Source organism: Notamacropus eugenii, chromosome 3 (assembly GCF_028372415.1).
Source record: "Notamacropus eugenii isolate mMacEug1 chromosome 3, mMacEug1.pri_v2, whole genome shotgun sequence".
NCBI lineage: Eukaryota > Metazoa > Chordata > Mammalia > Diprotodontia > Macropodidae > Notamacropus > Notamacropus eugenii.
Window position 1 is genome coordinate 369,453,409 of NC_092874.1, and position 13,971 is coordinate 369,467,379.

Sequence of the window (13,971 nt, forward strand, 5' to 3'; positions counted from 1 at the left end):
TCATATATAGGCAACTGCAAATGTGACAGACAGAAAAGTACAATCAGCCTGCATTTGTTGCTGTTCATCTTTTATTTTATTTTGTTTTGTTTTGCGTTTTCAGAATAGTACATTTTTTATTTTTTTCATCCTTCATTTTCAAAGAAGACCAATGACATCATAGGGTGACATCTTGACTTGTGCATGAATTGGATTTAAGTGAGGTAGAGTTGCCCAAAACTGTGAGCTACACTCTCCCTTCTAGTCACTGAGACAAAATTCAGGATGACTGGTGATAGCATAGGATGCATATTCGGGCTGTCTTCAATGTCTGACCAATTTCGAAGTGCTTCAGTCTTCTTCATGGCCATCATAGCAAATTGTTCTCATTCACCCACTCTGCTGGGGGAAGTCTTCACATGCTTGGGATAGACACCCCTTAACTCACTAACTTGTTTGCAGGCTACTGGTTACTTTCAGCCTTGTTCAGCCTGTTTGCCCAGATGGTTTTACTGGGGTGTGGCCACTGTGCAGGCTTTGGTTCTTGAAGCCACAGGAGAGAGTTGATTGCCAACAAATTCAGCAAGCCCTCACATCAGAGGTCCTTGGTTGCCCACACAGGCCAATCTGCCTGTAAAGACAAGTTGGAGACAAATTGGAGAGGGTATTAAAGGTCAAATGGAGGAGTTTGTATTTTATCCTACAGTCAATAAACACAGAAGCTTTTCGGAGCAGTGAGGATCTAGGAATATCAATTTGTCAGCCCCACTAACTATGGACTAGATAAAGATGAGACTGGATCAAAGGAGACAAAGTACGCTGCTATTGAAATAATTCAGGTAAAAGAGATGAGTTTAGGTTGATTGTGATGTGTATAGAAAATGTGAGAGGCTAGGACAGACATGAAAGATGTTGTAGAGATTAAAAATATCTATATGGAATATAATAGATAAGTGGATGGAAAAGTAAGAGTGGGAATTGAGGATGACTCTGGGTGCCTGGAACAATGATCAGGCAAACAGCTTTCTTTGTTCCTATTGAGTATGTGCAGGGCTAAAAATATTGCATTCTTCACTTCACTTATGATAGCATCATTTTCTTTGAATTTTTCCGTGAAATCACTACCATGTTGCTGGTCAGTGCTTTCAATTTATACAATCCTTTATTGCCAGAAACTCAACGTTTTCTTATCATATTTTATTGGCAGTTTTTTTCTTCAGTAACAGATTAATAACATTTCCCCCCAAAAGTATTTAAAATCAGATTATTGAGGAAAGTCATATTTCTATTTTCATACCTTTCATGCTAAATATTTCCCTTTTATTAATCCCTATACTTTCTTTCACATTTTCTGACTAAATTCTTCCCCTTGTGTCATTTTTAGTGTCCTTCCTTATTGTGTAAGATATGTGTATATGAAGTATGTTTATGTATATGTATACATGAAACACTTTCAAACTGTAAAACACTACGGAAATCTCAGATCTTTTTATCACTATTAATGACCTCAGTTCCATCATTGTCCTCCCAGCTGTGCTTCTGACTCTCCCCAGTTTTGCCACCAAGACTCAGGTTAGAGAGATGTCCAAACTGGCACGTCTTCCCATGTCTGCAGACATTTCTTTCTATCCCAAGACAATATCATGTGATATTTGTAGGAATCCTGAGCAAGGAAAAGATCACAATATTTTAAAATACTAGATTGGGTTAACATTGGAAAATAGCAGTTATTCAATCTTCAACTAGAACTACTAAATTCCATCTTTATCAAAAGGCAAGTAAGATTTTTGAATGAAAAGAAGGATACTTCCCTTTTCATTAGAAAAAAGGACACTTCTCTTAGGTGACTCCCAGATCAAGCACTCCAGGGAAAGGAGAAGTCAATGATTTTAAAGGAAGGCATGAAGTACTTTTGTTAGGACAAAAGTTTTGTTTCCACTTTTAAACTAGTTTTTCCTTACCTACCCAATCTTCCTAAGGAGGCAGATCTGCAAAGGCCTTTAGACTAGAGAGCAATGTATTTATTAATATTTCTAGAAGAACTGAAAAAGTTTTAATATATTTCCTCAAAGGGAAGGCAAAAGCAGTTGGAATAATCTGAAAAGGTTCCATTTAGAAGCTAGTGTTGAGTTGAGTTTTGAAGGTATTCTAAAAAGTGGAAGTAAGGAAGAAGTCCATTTCAGGCATGGGGAATGGCCAATACAAAAGCAACCTTTGGTGAAAGAGTGCCATTGATAAAGAATAATAAGGTGCTTGCTTTGGCAGCACATATACTAAAACTGTAATGTTACAGAGAAGATTATTTTGGCCCTTGTTCAAGGATGGCATACAAGTTTGTGAAGTGTTCCATATTTTTCATCCCTCAGATCTTCAGCTGTCATTATTATGGTGTTATCCATTCCTAGTTATTAGAGGCTTTAGACTCCTAAAATAACAGCCTCCCCTTCCCAAAAAGAAAATTAAAGTCTCTTCTTAAAGAAACTTTGCATTAGACCTACTTTCCTCCCCATTTAGAAACATCAGTATCATTTTAGCACACCTCTGGTGCTATATAAAGATAGAGCAGTTGTGGCTTAGCTTGGGGTACTGCAAGTTGTCTTTGACATAGGAGATTAAAGTTACGTGTATCAGTATTGTGTTTTAAATTGGTCTGCATATTATTCATGCACACACTGTAGCTACAGTCCCTCTAAGTACAAGTCCTCAATGTATATGGGTCTGAACATCTTTCCTGACCAGAGGAATCACCCTCTCTTTCCCCACCTCCATCATGTAAATGAGAGTGTCTTTGTTTCACACACCTGAGTTAAAAATTAAATAGAAGCTGAATCCAGCTGCTAAAAACCAATACATTTTGGTGAATAATGTGATATTTAGCAATGGTGTTGTCTGGTAGGGCTCTCCTACCTGGGGGGAGGAAGAAGCTTATGTTGATAAGCCACTTTTTTTCTTCCATTTGGAGGAGTGAGCTTAAGATGGAAAGGAAATTCTTCCCAGAATAATCCCCACTTTCCCAAGCAGCAGACCTTACTACACTCCTTGCCCACTATCCAAACTCAGCCTTCTCACATTGTGAGTGTCCATGCTTCCCCAATATTTCTCTTCTATTTCCAATCTGGAACAAATCCACACTCCTATTGTACTCTATTTAGCTATGCAGTACATCATTTCTCAGTGAACATAAGCTGAAGCAAAAAAAAAAAAAAAAAGAATGAAGCCAGTTTGGCTGGACCATAGCATGTATGACAGGAAATAATTTGTTATAATTAGGTAGATTAGAACCAGGTAATGAAAAATCTTAAATGACAAACTGAGGACTTTACATTTCATCCTAGAAGTAATTGGGAGCCTATGGAGCTCATTGAGTAAAGGAGTAACATAGTCAAATCTGAGCTTTAGGGAAATCATTTTGGGAGGAGGTAGGACCAAAATGGTAGAGTAGCAGCAAAAAGTATCTCTGAACTCCTCTCCCCCCACACTACTCTTCCACAAAGACTCCACAAAGATGGGGATATCCAAGAAAAAATCACAACAAGCCATATTTCCAGACCAAGTCAGCATAAGGAGATTAACAGATACGAACACTGAAGGTAGGGTCTGGCCATGGGTGTGTTGCTCAGAACATTCCAGTGCACAGAAACAGAAAGAGAATTAAAGCTGTGCACTGGGAAAAGAAGAGGTCTTAGTTCAGTGTGAAGAGGCCATGACCTCATACAGATACAGGAACAGGCATCAACTAGCTGCTCTGAATCATAGATGTGGGGTGAACTGAAGAGGGAATCTACCAATAGGGGTGTCAATCAATGATAAATAGTGGCAGTTTCAGTATGAGAAGTGGTCTCATTTTCTAGGCTGCGTGCTAAAGAAGGAACAAATTCACAAGCCAATAATGGATGGTTCTGACCCCAGGAGTTTAGTAGAGCAAGGTAGATAGATACTATAGATTTCACTCTATGATTTTAATTAATGGGGTCACCAAATGAAAAAGTATATATAGAGAAAAGAGAATAGCACTTAAGACAACACTTTGGGATATAACCATAGCTAGTGGGCATGGGTGATGATCCAACAAAAGAGACTGAGTCGAAGCAGGGATCAAAGAGATAGGTGGAGAACTAAGGGAGCACAGTGTCACAAAAATCCAGAGAGTAGACAGCATGAATAAAAATGCAGGGAGGGGAAGTCAACAACATCAAATCCTAAGGGAGGTCAAGCAAGGTGAAGACTGAGAAAAGGCCATAAGACATGTCAATTGAAATATTATCTGAGTGCTTGAACAATGAGTGAGAGAAAACAAAGTGGAGGCAACAGATAGATAGCTTTTTGTAAGATTTTGGATAAGAAAAAGAAGATAATTTAAGAGTATGAAAGTATATAGTGAGGGATTTTTAAGGATGAGGGGGGCTTAAGCATTTTTATAGGTATCAGGAAAAGAAATAATAAAATAAGGAGAGCCTGAAGATTAGACAGAGAGGTGAGCAATCCATTGGAGAAGACAAGAAGGGATGGGATCAAAGACTGACAGAAATGCATGGACCTTGGCAAGGAGAAGGACAATCCTGAATGACAGGCTACATTTCTTCCAAAAGGCAGAAAATTATACAAACTTCCAGGTAATCAACCATCATATACTTGGTTTTCACAAATATATAGTTCAAACAGCACAATAAATGCAAACATTTCTTATTTTATGAGGTAACTACCATAGTGTGGTATTTACAGAAAATCTGTATGAAATACATATAACAGACTTTGTATGTGGAAAGCATCATTTGATATGCTGCTTCAGTTACTACATGTAAAATTTACATGCAGCACATACTGCATACATATATCTCAGTAGTTACACATACCCATTGAACAAGAGAGCAAATCGTTCTGTCACTAAGTACTTTACTAGTAAATGCAACTGGTTTCTAATGACATATTTTTTGGTATAAAATTTCTTCTAAACCCTCTGAGCTGGCATCCATATGCAGGACAAAAAACCTTTTTGGATTTTCATAGGTCAGTATTGGTGCTTTTATGAAGCAGTTGTCTGAGTCTGAAATCTTGCTCATTTTATCCATCTCTCATTCTCCTAATGGTTTTGTGGATTTTAACAAAATCCAACCTTTTTTTCCCATTCTGCTTCTGTCTCCATAATCCCAGAAATATGATTAAAGTTATGAATGGTTTAACAAGAGAAGCATAGATCTTAATAAACTTGTGATAATAACTGGCAAAGGAGAGAAGTTATTAGACTATGAAGATTCTGTGGATGTGGAAACTTTGGAAGCATTTCTGTATTCTATCTTTTTCAGTACTTACACCTTGCTGTCATTCTATATGACCCACATACTTAACAAAAGTTCTGAAAAAAAATGTTATCAACTGACATCTTCAAGTAAACTTCCTTAAAAAAAATTATTTGATCTACCCATCACTGATAGATACTGCTCTATATCTGTTCTCCCTTTTGTGTCTAAAGTCCTTGAAAATGCCTTCTACAATAAGTGCCACCACTTCCTGGCCTCTCATTCTCTTCTTAACTCTAATTTCACCATTAACCCCATTACTGATAATCTTTTAATTGTCAAATTTAGTGGCCTTTTCTCAATTCTTATCATCTTGTTACTTCACTTCAAACTTTCACAATGTTAATCACTCTCTTCTCCTTGATGCTGTCTTCTCTCTAGATTTTCATGAGATTTTTCTCCCCAGAATCTTGTCCTATTTGTTGGACCACATAGTCTTCTCTGTGGGATCTTCATCCAGGTAGCACCCAGTAACTTTGGGTATCCCTAAAAGCTCTGTTCTGAGTTATTTCTACCCCCCATACTACTCACCACCCCCCATGGATTCAATTGCTATCTCTTTGCAAATGATTCTCACATCAATTTATTCAGTTTTCATCTCTGTCCTAAAATCTAAGCTCCTGTTTTAAGTGATTATTGGACACCTTGATCTACATGCCCTGTAGACATCTTAAATTTAAAATGTCCAAAGTTTAATTCATTTTCCCTGATAGCCTTCCCTCTTCCTTACTGTCAAAGGCATCATTGTCCCAACTTCCCAGACTTACAACCAATGTGTCATCCTCAACTCTTCTCACTCACCCCCATGCCCAATGTGTCACCAAATCCTGTCATTTCTATTTTTACAACATCTTTTTTTATCTCCCCCTTCTCTCCTCAGACATGACAACTCTTCTGGCACAGGCCTTCATCACTTCATCCCTGGGCTATTGCTATACCTTTCTGATTGTCTCTCAATCAGAAGAAGATTGAAATTTGCTCCAGTACCTGAAGGAGACTCATAACATTCCTTCTTTGCTATTTATTATATGAGGTCTTTTTTTGGTAGCACAGATATGAGAAGGAGGCAAAATTAAATAGGAAAAACTTGGAGATTGTAAGGAGTTGACCCCCCCCAAAGAAATTGTGAAGCTTTGTTTGAGGTAGGTATTACAAACATGATTGAAATCTTAAAGACATAAACAAAAAGGTTGCCATGAAAAGAAAATGCAAAAAAAAGATGAGGAAACAAGTAGAAAAAATAATGGATCAGAAGTTAAACAGCATAAGGAACTTTTGAGAAAGCCACATAAAAGGGGAGTAAGGGAAAAGTCACAAAAGAAAACAAGAAAAATGAGAGGTGTTGTCTAAAAATGTGCCATTTAGTATAGAATGTTGTCAAAAAAAAGTGGACCTTATTTTCAGAGGTGAGGGAGGAGGGGAGTGGGAGAAGGAAGGAAAACAGTGAAGTGCTTTGTGTAGAAAGTTTTGCATAATTAACAGCATTTTAAGTATTTGGGCTGCTTTCATTTGCAGTCAGTGTACATTTATTGCTATTTATGCTGAAAAGGTACCTGGTCCTTAGTTTTTCCAAGACAGATAGGTTGTCAAAGTTCAATAAGGTCACAATTACAAACTATATGCCAGGAAGATGTTGAAAGGCTCTATCACAATTGAATTATCCTTTCTGGTTCAAATTCCGTGTTGCTTTTTCTTTTTGGTAATATTTTGTTTTGCTACCACTTGATACCTAAGTTTGAATTTTAGAATACTCAAAAAGTTCTAGAGATTGGCCTATGGAAATGACAATTCTCAAGATGTTACATAAAGGAGGTTAGGAATTTTGTTTCTGGGACTCTTTAGAGTCAATATGGTGGAGTAAGCAAGAAAGTTCCTGTACTTGCCCAAATTTGCCTCAAACATCTACAAAGTAATGCTTCAAAATGAATTCTGGAAAGCAGAACCAGCAAAAAAAGATAGGATGAAACAATTTTCCAGACTAAGACAACTTGGAAGGTCACCAGGAAAGGTCTGTCTCACTCAGGTAAAAGGTAATCAGTCTAGGGCAGGCTATGTACTAGCAGCTCCTGCCTTAGCAAGCCAGCAGGAGGCCCTGAGGCCCAGTGTAAATCAATGACTAAGGCCCTGGTCCTGGTGCAACAGCAGTTGAGTGGCCAGCTCCCCTCTCCCAACACTCCACACCTGTAACCACAGAACAGTACCAGATGAACAGCCAAGCCCCCATGGACCAAAGCACAGCACCAGGCCACCATAACCCTGGTGCAACACCAGATACCTCCCTCACCACTTACAGACCCCAACACAGCATAAGACAAAAGACCAGATCCCCATCCTGCTAGGGCCCCAGCTCAGCACCAGGTGAACAGACAGGCACCCTGCAGGCTCAGTGCAGTACCCACGCCCCAGTACAACACCTGCTGCTGCCCCCTTGTCATGGCTTTAGAAAGGTCAGTCCCCCCATCCTGTGAGCCCTGGAACAGCACCAGGCCTCTGTGGCCCCCATGCAATACTGGGTCTCCCATGCACCCCAACACAACACAAGATGAGTGGCCAGGCCCTTCCTTAGTCCCAGCATAGGGCTAGGCAAATGGCCAGGCTCCCTAAAGCCTCGGTATAACAGCAACTAGGGGATGCAATTCCCTTCACAAGAACCTTGGGACAGTGCCTCCTCTACCTCAGGAACAGAGCTCAACTTTAAAAGTAATGAAATAGTCTGGGGAAAAAGGACAAGCAAACAACAAAAAAAGAACCTGACCATAGAAAGTTAATATGGTGACAGGGAAGATCAAAACACAAACTCAAACGAGGATAACAATGTTAAAAAACCTATATTCAAAGCCTCAAAGAAAAATGAAAATTGCTCTTAAGCCCAATAAAATCTCTGGAAAAAGCTAAAAACAAAGGGGAACTTTAAAAATAAAATAAGAAAGGTTAGAAAAATATGGGAAAAGAAATGAGAATGATGCAAGAGAATCATGAAAAGAGTCAACAATCTGATAAAGGAAGCACAAAAAATGGGAAAAGGTGAAAAAAAATTTAATGGAGAAAACAATACTCAAAAAGTAGAACTGTCCAACTGAAAAAGGAGGTTAAAAAAAACTAATTGAAGAAAACTCCTCAAAAATTAGGCTTGGACAAAAGAAGCTAATGACAATAGGGGACATCAAGAATCAATCAAACAAATCAAAGATTGAAAAAAATAGAAGAAAATAAAATATTTCATTAGAAAACAATTGACCTGGTAAATAGTTTAGGAGAGATAATTTAAGAATTATTAGAGCACCTAAAAGCCATGATATAAAAAGAATAATTCAAAAAATTATTAAAGAAAACTACCCTGAACCAGAGGGTAAAATAGACATTAAATCAACTCCTGAAAGAGATCTCAAAATGAAAAGTCCCAGGAACAATATAGTCAAATTCTACAGTTCTCAGGTCAAGGAAGAAATATTGAAAACAGCCAGAAAGAAACAACTCAAGTATTGTGAAACCACAATTAAGATAATACAAGATTTAACAGCTTCTACATTAAGGGATTGCAGGGCTTGGAATATGATATTCCCAAGGTCAAAGGAGCTAAAATTAACACCATAAGGAGACCACAACTAAACAAAAATTTAGATCTCTAATATCAAGACCCAAAAGAAGCCCAAGAAAGGTAAAGGGAAAAAGAAAACATAAGAGGTTTAATGGAGCTGAACAGTTTACATACCTACATGGGAAGATGATAGTTGTAAGTCTTAAAAATTGTACCACCAATAGTACAACTAGAAGAAATATATACAAAGGGTATGGGCATAAGGTGAACTGAACATTGCTCAAAGAGGAAATAATACATAGTCAGTTGAATATAGAAATCTATCTTACCCCATAGAGAAATAGGAATGGAGATTTAAAAAAAGGAGGGGATGGATAACAGAAGAGAAGGTAGACAAGGGGAGGCACTACTGAGGAAGGAAAAGGTGAAAGGAGAAAGGGGACAGAGAGGAGAAAAAATAGAATGAAGGGAAATATAAAGTTAGTCATAACAGTGAAGTGAATAGGATGAACTCCCATAAAACAGAAGCAAACAGCAGAGTGCATCAAAAACCAGAATCCTACAATATGATGTTTACAGGAAATACACTTGAAGCAAAGAGACACACACAGAGTAAAGTTAAGGAGTTGGAGTAGAATATAGTATGCTTCGCTGAAGTAAAAAAAAAAGTAGGAGAAACAATCCTGATCTCAGACAAGCAAAAGCAAAACCAGACCTAATCAAAAGAGATAAGGAAGGAAACTACATCTTGCTGAAAGGTACCACAGATAATGAAGTAATATCAATACTAAACATGTAAGCTCTAAATGGCATAGAATAAAAATTCCTAAAAGAGAAACTGAGTTACAGATTCATGACAAAGAAAGTGAGAGAGAGCTTTACAAAATGTAAAATAGATCATTTTAATCATATTAAATCAAAAAGCTATTGCCCAAACAAAACCAATGCAACCAAGAATAGAAAGACAGCAGAAAACTGGGAAGCAATCTTTACAGCAAGTATCTCTGATAAAGGCTTCATATCTCAAAGGTATAGAGAACTGAGTCAAATTTATAAGACTGGAAGCCATTCCTCTATTGATAAAAGTTAAAAGGACATGAACAGGTAGTTTTCTGATGAAGAAATCAAAGCTATCTACAGACATATGAAAATGTGCTCTGAATCCCTTTTGATTAGAGAAAGGTAAATCATAACAACTCTGAGGTATCACCTTACACCTATCAGATTGACTAATATGACAAAAAAGGAAAATGATAAATATTGGACAGGAGGCAGAAAAATTGAGACAATAATGCATTATTGGTGGAATTGTCAACTGATCCAGCTATCCTGAGAACTATGCATATCCTTTGATCCAGCAATACCACTACTAGGTCTGTATCCCAAAGAGATCATACAAAGAGGGAAAGGACCTGCATGTGCAAAAATATTTATAACAGCCCTTTTCATGATGGCAAAATAATGGAAATTCAGAGGATGCCTATCAATTAGGGAATGGCTGAAAAAGCTGTAGTATATGAGTGTAATGGAATACTGTTGTGCAATATGAAATGTTGAACAGGCAGATTTCAGAAAAAAAAACTGGAAGGACTTGTACAAATTGATGCAAAGTGAAATAAGCAGACACAATAATCCAACATAAGTACAAAAAACTCACTAAGGAAAATGCTATCCACTTCCAGATAAAGAACTGATGAACTCTGAATGTGGATCAAAACATAATTTGTTCACTTACTTTATTCTTTCTTGTGGGTTTTTTTCTTTTGATCTGTTTCTTTTTCTGCACTGTGAGTAATATAGAAATATATTTTACCTGATAGCACCTATATAAGCTCTATCAAATTTCCTTCAATTTTAGGAAGAAGAAAGGGAGAAAAATTTTGAATATAAAATCTTCTAAAAAATGAATGCAAAAATTGTCTTGACATAACTGGAACAAAATAAAATACTGCTAAGATTTTAAAAGGTTTTACACAAACAAAACCAATGCAGTCAAGATCAGAAGGAAAGTGGAAAGCTAGAAAACAATTTTTACAACAATGTCTCTACCAAAGGCTTCATTTCTCAAATGTACAGAGAACTGAGTCAAATTTATAAGAATACATGTCATTCCCCAAATGATAAATAGTCAAAGGATATGAATATGAAGTTTTCAGATAAAGTCAAAACTCTCCATAAGGCACATAAAAAAATCTCGAAATCACTATTAATTAGAGAAAATCAAATTAAAATAACCTTGAGGTACCACCCGACCTCTCTCAGATTGACTAATATGACAGAATAAGAAAATTATATACATTGGAGGGAATGTGGAAAAATTGGAACACTAATACACTGTTGATGAAACTGTGAACTGATCCAACCATTCTGGAGAGCATGTCCAAAGGGCAATCAAACTGTGCATACCTTTTCATCCAGTGATACCACTAGTTCTGTATCCCAAAGAGATAAAAAAAAAAAATGGGGGAAGACCTACATGTACAAAAATATTTATAGCAGCTCTTTTTGTGGTGGCAAAGAATTAGAAATTGAGGGGATGCTCATCAATTGGGTAATGACTGAACAAGTCATGCTATATCATATATACCACATGTATATGTAATATAATAATGGAATAATGTCATGGAATATCACTGCACTATAAGAAGTGATAAACAGAAAGATATCAGAAAAAACCTGGAAAGACTTACATGAACTGATGCAAAGTGAGATGAGAAGAATCAGGAAAAAATTGTACATAATATCAGCAACATTAAAAAATCACCAACTATGAATAACTTGGCTCTTCTCAGCACCAAAATGATCTAAGACAATTCCAAAGGACTCATAAAGAAACGTGCTCTTCATATCCAGAGAAAGAATTGACGGAAACTGAATACAGAATGAAGCATACAATTTTCACTTTTTTTGTTTTTTTTTTCTTTTGCTCTGTTTCTTCTTTCACAACATGACTAATATGGAAATATGTTTTATATGAGTGTACATTTATAACTTATATCAAACTGCTTAGGGAGAAGTGAGGGAGAGAGGGCTAAAATTTGGAACTCAAAATTTTGAAATGAACTTTAAAATTTGTCTTTTTATAAAAAACACCATTAAAAATTTTTAAAAGAAAAAAAATACATATTCCCTATCATGCATTCCTGGTCACTGATATACTGATTTTCCTGGTATTGCCATTCTAGTATTGTCTTTATGGTTCCTTGATCCTCACCATTCTATCTTTTCTCGTCCAGGGTGATCTGTTTTGTAGACAGGGACTCTGGGGAAAAAAAACCTTGCCCTAGACCCAACACACCCTAGAGGTGACTCTGAGACCAGTGTTGTGAAAATGTAGAGAGAAGAAGAGGGTGATTGACAGTGTTAAAAGTGCAGAAGAAATCAAGAGAGGTGAGGAAGGGAATGGAAGAAATTTTGAAAGAAAACATAAATAAACATATCAGTTTTGAAACCAAAGTTTAGAATAGATGCACATATGTATATAATAAATATGCACATATACAAGTACATATACACATATATATGTATATGTATGTGTGTATGTGTGTGTATAAACTCACACAAATATCTGCAACCCAGATAACAAGTTGCAATATCAGAACTAGTACTCAGGCATTCTTCCTTATCTCATATTCTTTTTACTATACTACATCTCCTAGCAATGTCAAACAGATTATCTTTTCTGTTGAATTACACACACACACACACACACACACACACACGTGTGTGTATTCACACACTGTGTTAAAATTGTATCTGTTCTGTTTCCCCTGACCACTACCCCACCTTCTCTTCAGTAAAGTTATAAGTAGTCAATATAAAGTGACAGTAGCAAGAAGTAAGATTACAAAGATGCATCTGGAAGTCATGTTCAAATTATTCCAAAGATCAAAGGATAATTTATAAATTCTATCACATATTAACCAAAGTTCACATCCTGGTAGCATGTACTGAATCATCAAAAGCCACTGAGGCATTGCTGTAAGGCTCTTTGGCTCTGTGATATATAAATCCCAAACAAATTCCAGACAAGACCAACAAATCACTAAATGGAATTGATAATTTGGAGATGATGTAGACATGTTAACTTTAAAGTTTAACTAGTAGCTTTAAAGTGATTTGGATACATTAATGAACTAATCCTAGGGTGGAACAGATAAGAATCAATCTGTTCTCCCTCAAAACCTTCAAAATATGAGAACTCAAACTCTTACTCCCTAGCATTCTTCCTTTTATATCTGGTCCATGATGCCTAGTGCTCCTAAATCTAATCCATGGTTACATGAGTGATGTTTTCTGCTTCTTCTCCTCATCCTCTTCCGCACTCTGCCTGCCTTTCTTCCTCATTCACCCTCTTCCCACATCACCTACTTCTGTACCCTTTTCACCCTTTGTCTCTCTTGTGTTTTCCCCCCCAAACTCTCTGTGCCTAATTAAAGTGTGATTACAGCCCCATTTCCCACTACTGTCATTCCCAGTGAGTACCCAAAACACATCATGCCTGCCCCCATTTCAAAATTTTGTAAATTATCGATTTATATATCCCTTCTACATAATGGGGGTTAGGGGTATGGCACCCCTGTGATCTGAAAAATCCTTATGAAATTTTTGACCCTTTGTATGAGGAAAGAAGTTTGAATTATTATTGTATTACAAGATATGCTGATATTATATAATATCTAAATATGTTGATATTATATAATGCTAAACATATATTTCATGCATTTCTGAGTTGCTAAACTTTTTCTGTGTCATATACTGGCCTTCTTGTTTCATCTCTGCCTTCCTCAAAACTCCCCCAAAATTCCCATTTAATTTATTATGCCAACCGTTGATATATCAAACCCACAATGAGGAAAGTCATGATGTGAAAGGGATAACTGTATAATTACTAGGTACATATGAATACATATTTGCTCCAAATCTAATGTTATTCTAATGAGTTAGTGATCTTGTTGACTTATTTCTTCTGCAGCTCATGGGAGTCAATTATAAAAAGCGTAGGAATGGCTGTGATGACCTGGATATATACATATATAGCATATATAATATATACACACACATATATGCAAAAATACGTACTGTATGTGTGTATAAATTATATGAACATCAAAGGACATGCTTAGATGTATAAATGTAAATGACATACATATATCA

The 13,971-nt window shown here is 36.6% G+C and overlaps 1 non-coding gene across 1 annotated transcript; it reads left to right on the plus strand.

Annotated features, from left to right (window-relative positions):
* Positions 1-2,228: 2,228 nt before the first annotated feature.
* Positions 2,229-2,335, plus strand: LOC140497868 (U6 spliceosomal RNA). The gene has a single exon (XR_011964879.1). It is a non-coding gene; the product is annotated as a U6 spliceosomal RNA (small nuclear RNA).
* The last annotated feature ends 11,636 nt before the right edge of the window (positions 2,336-13,971 follow it).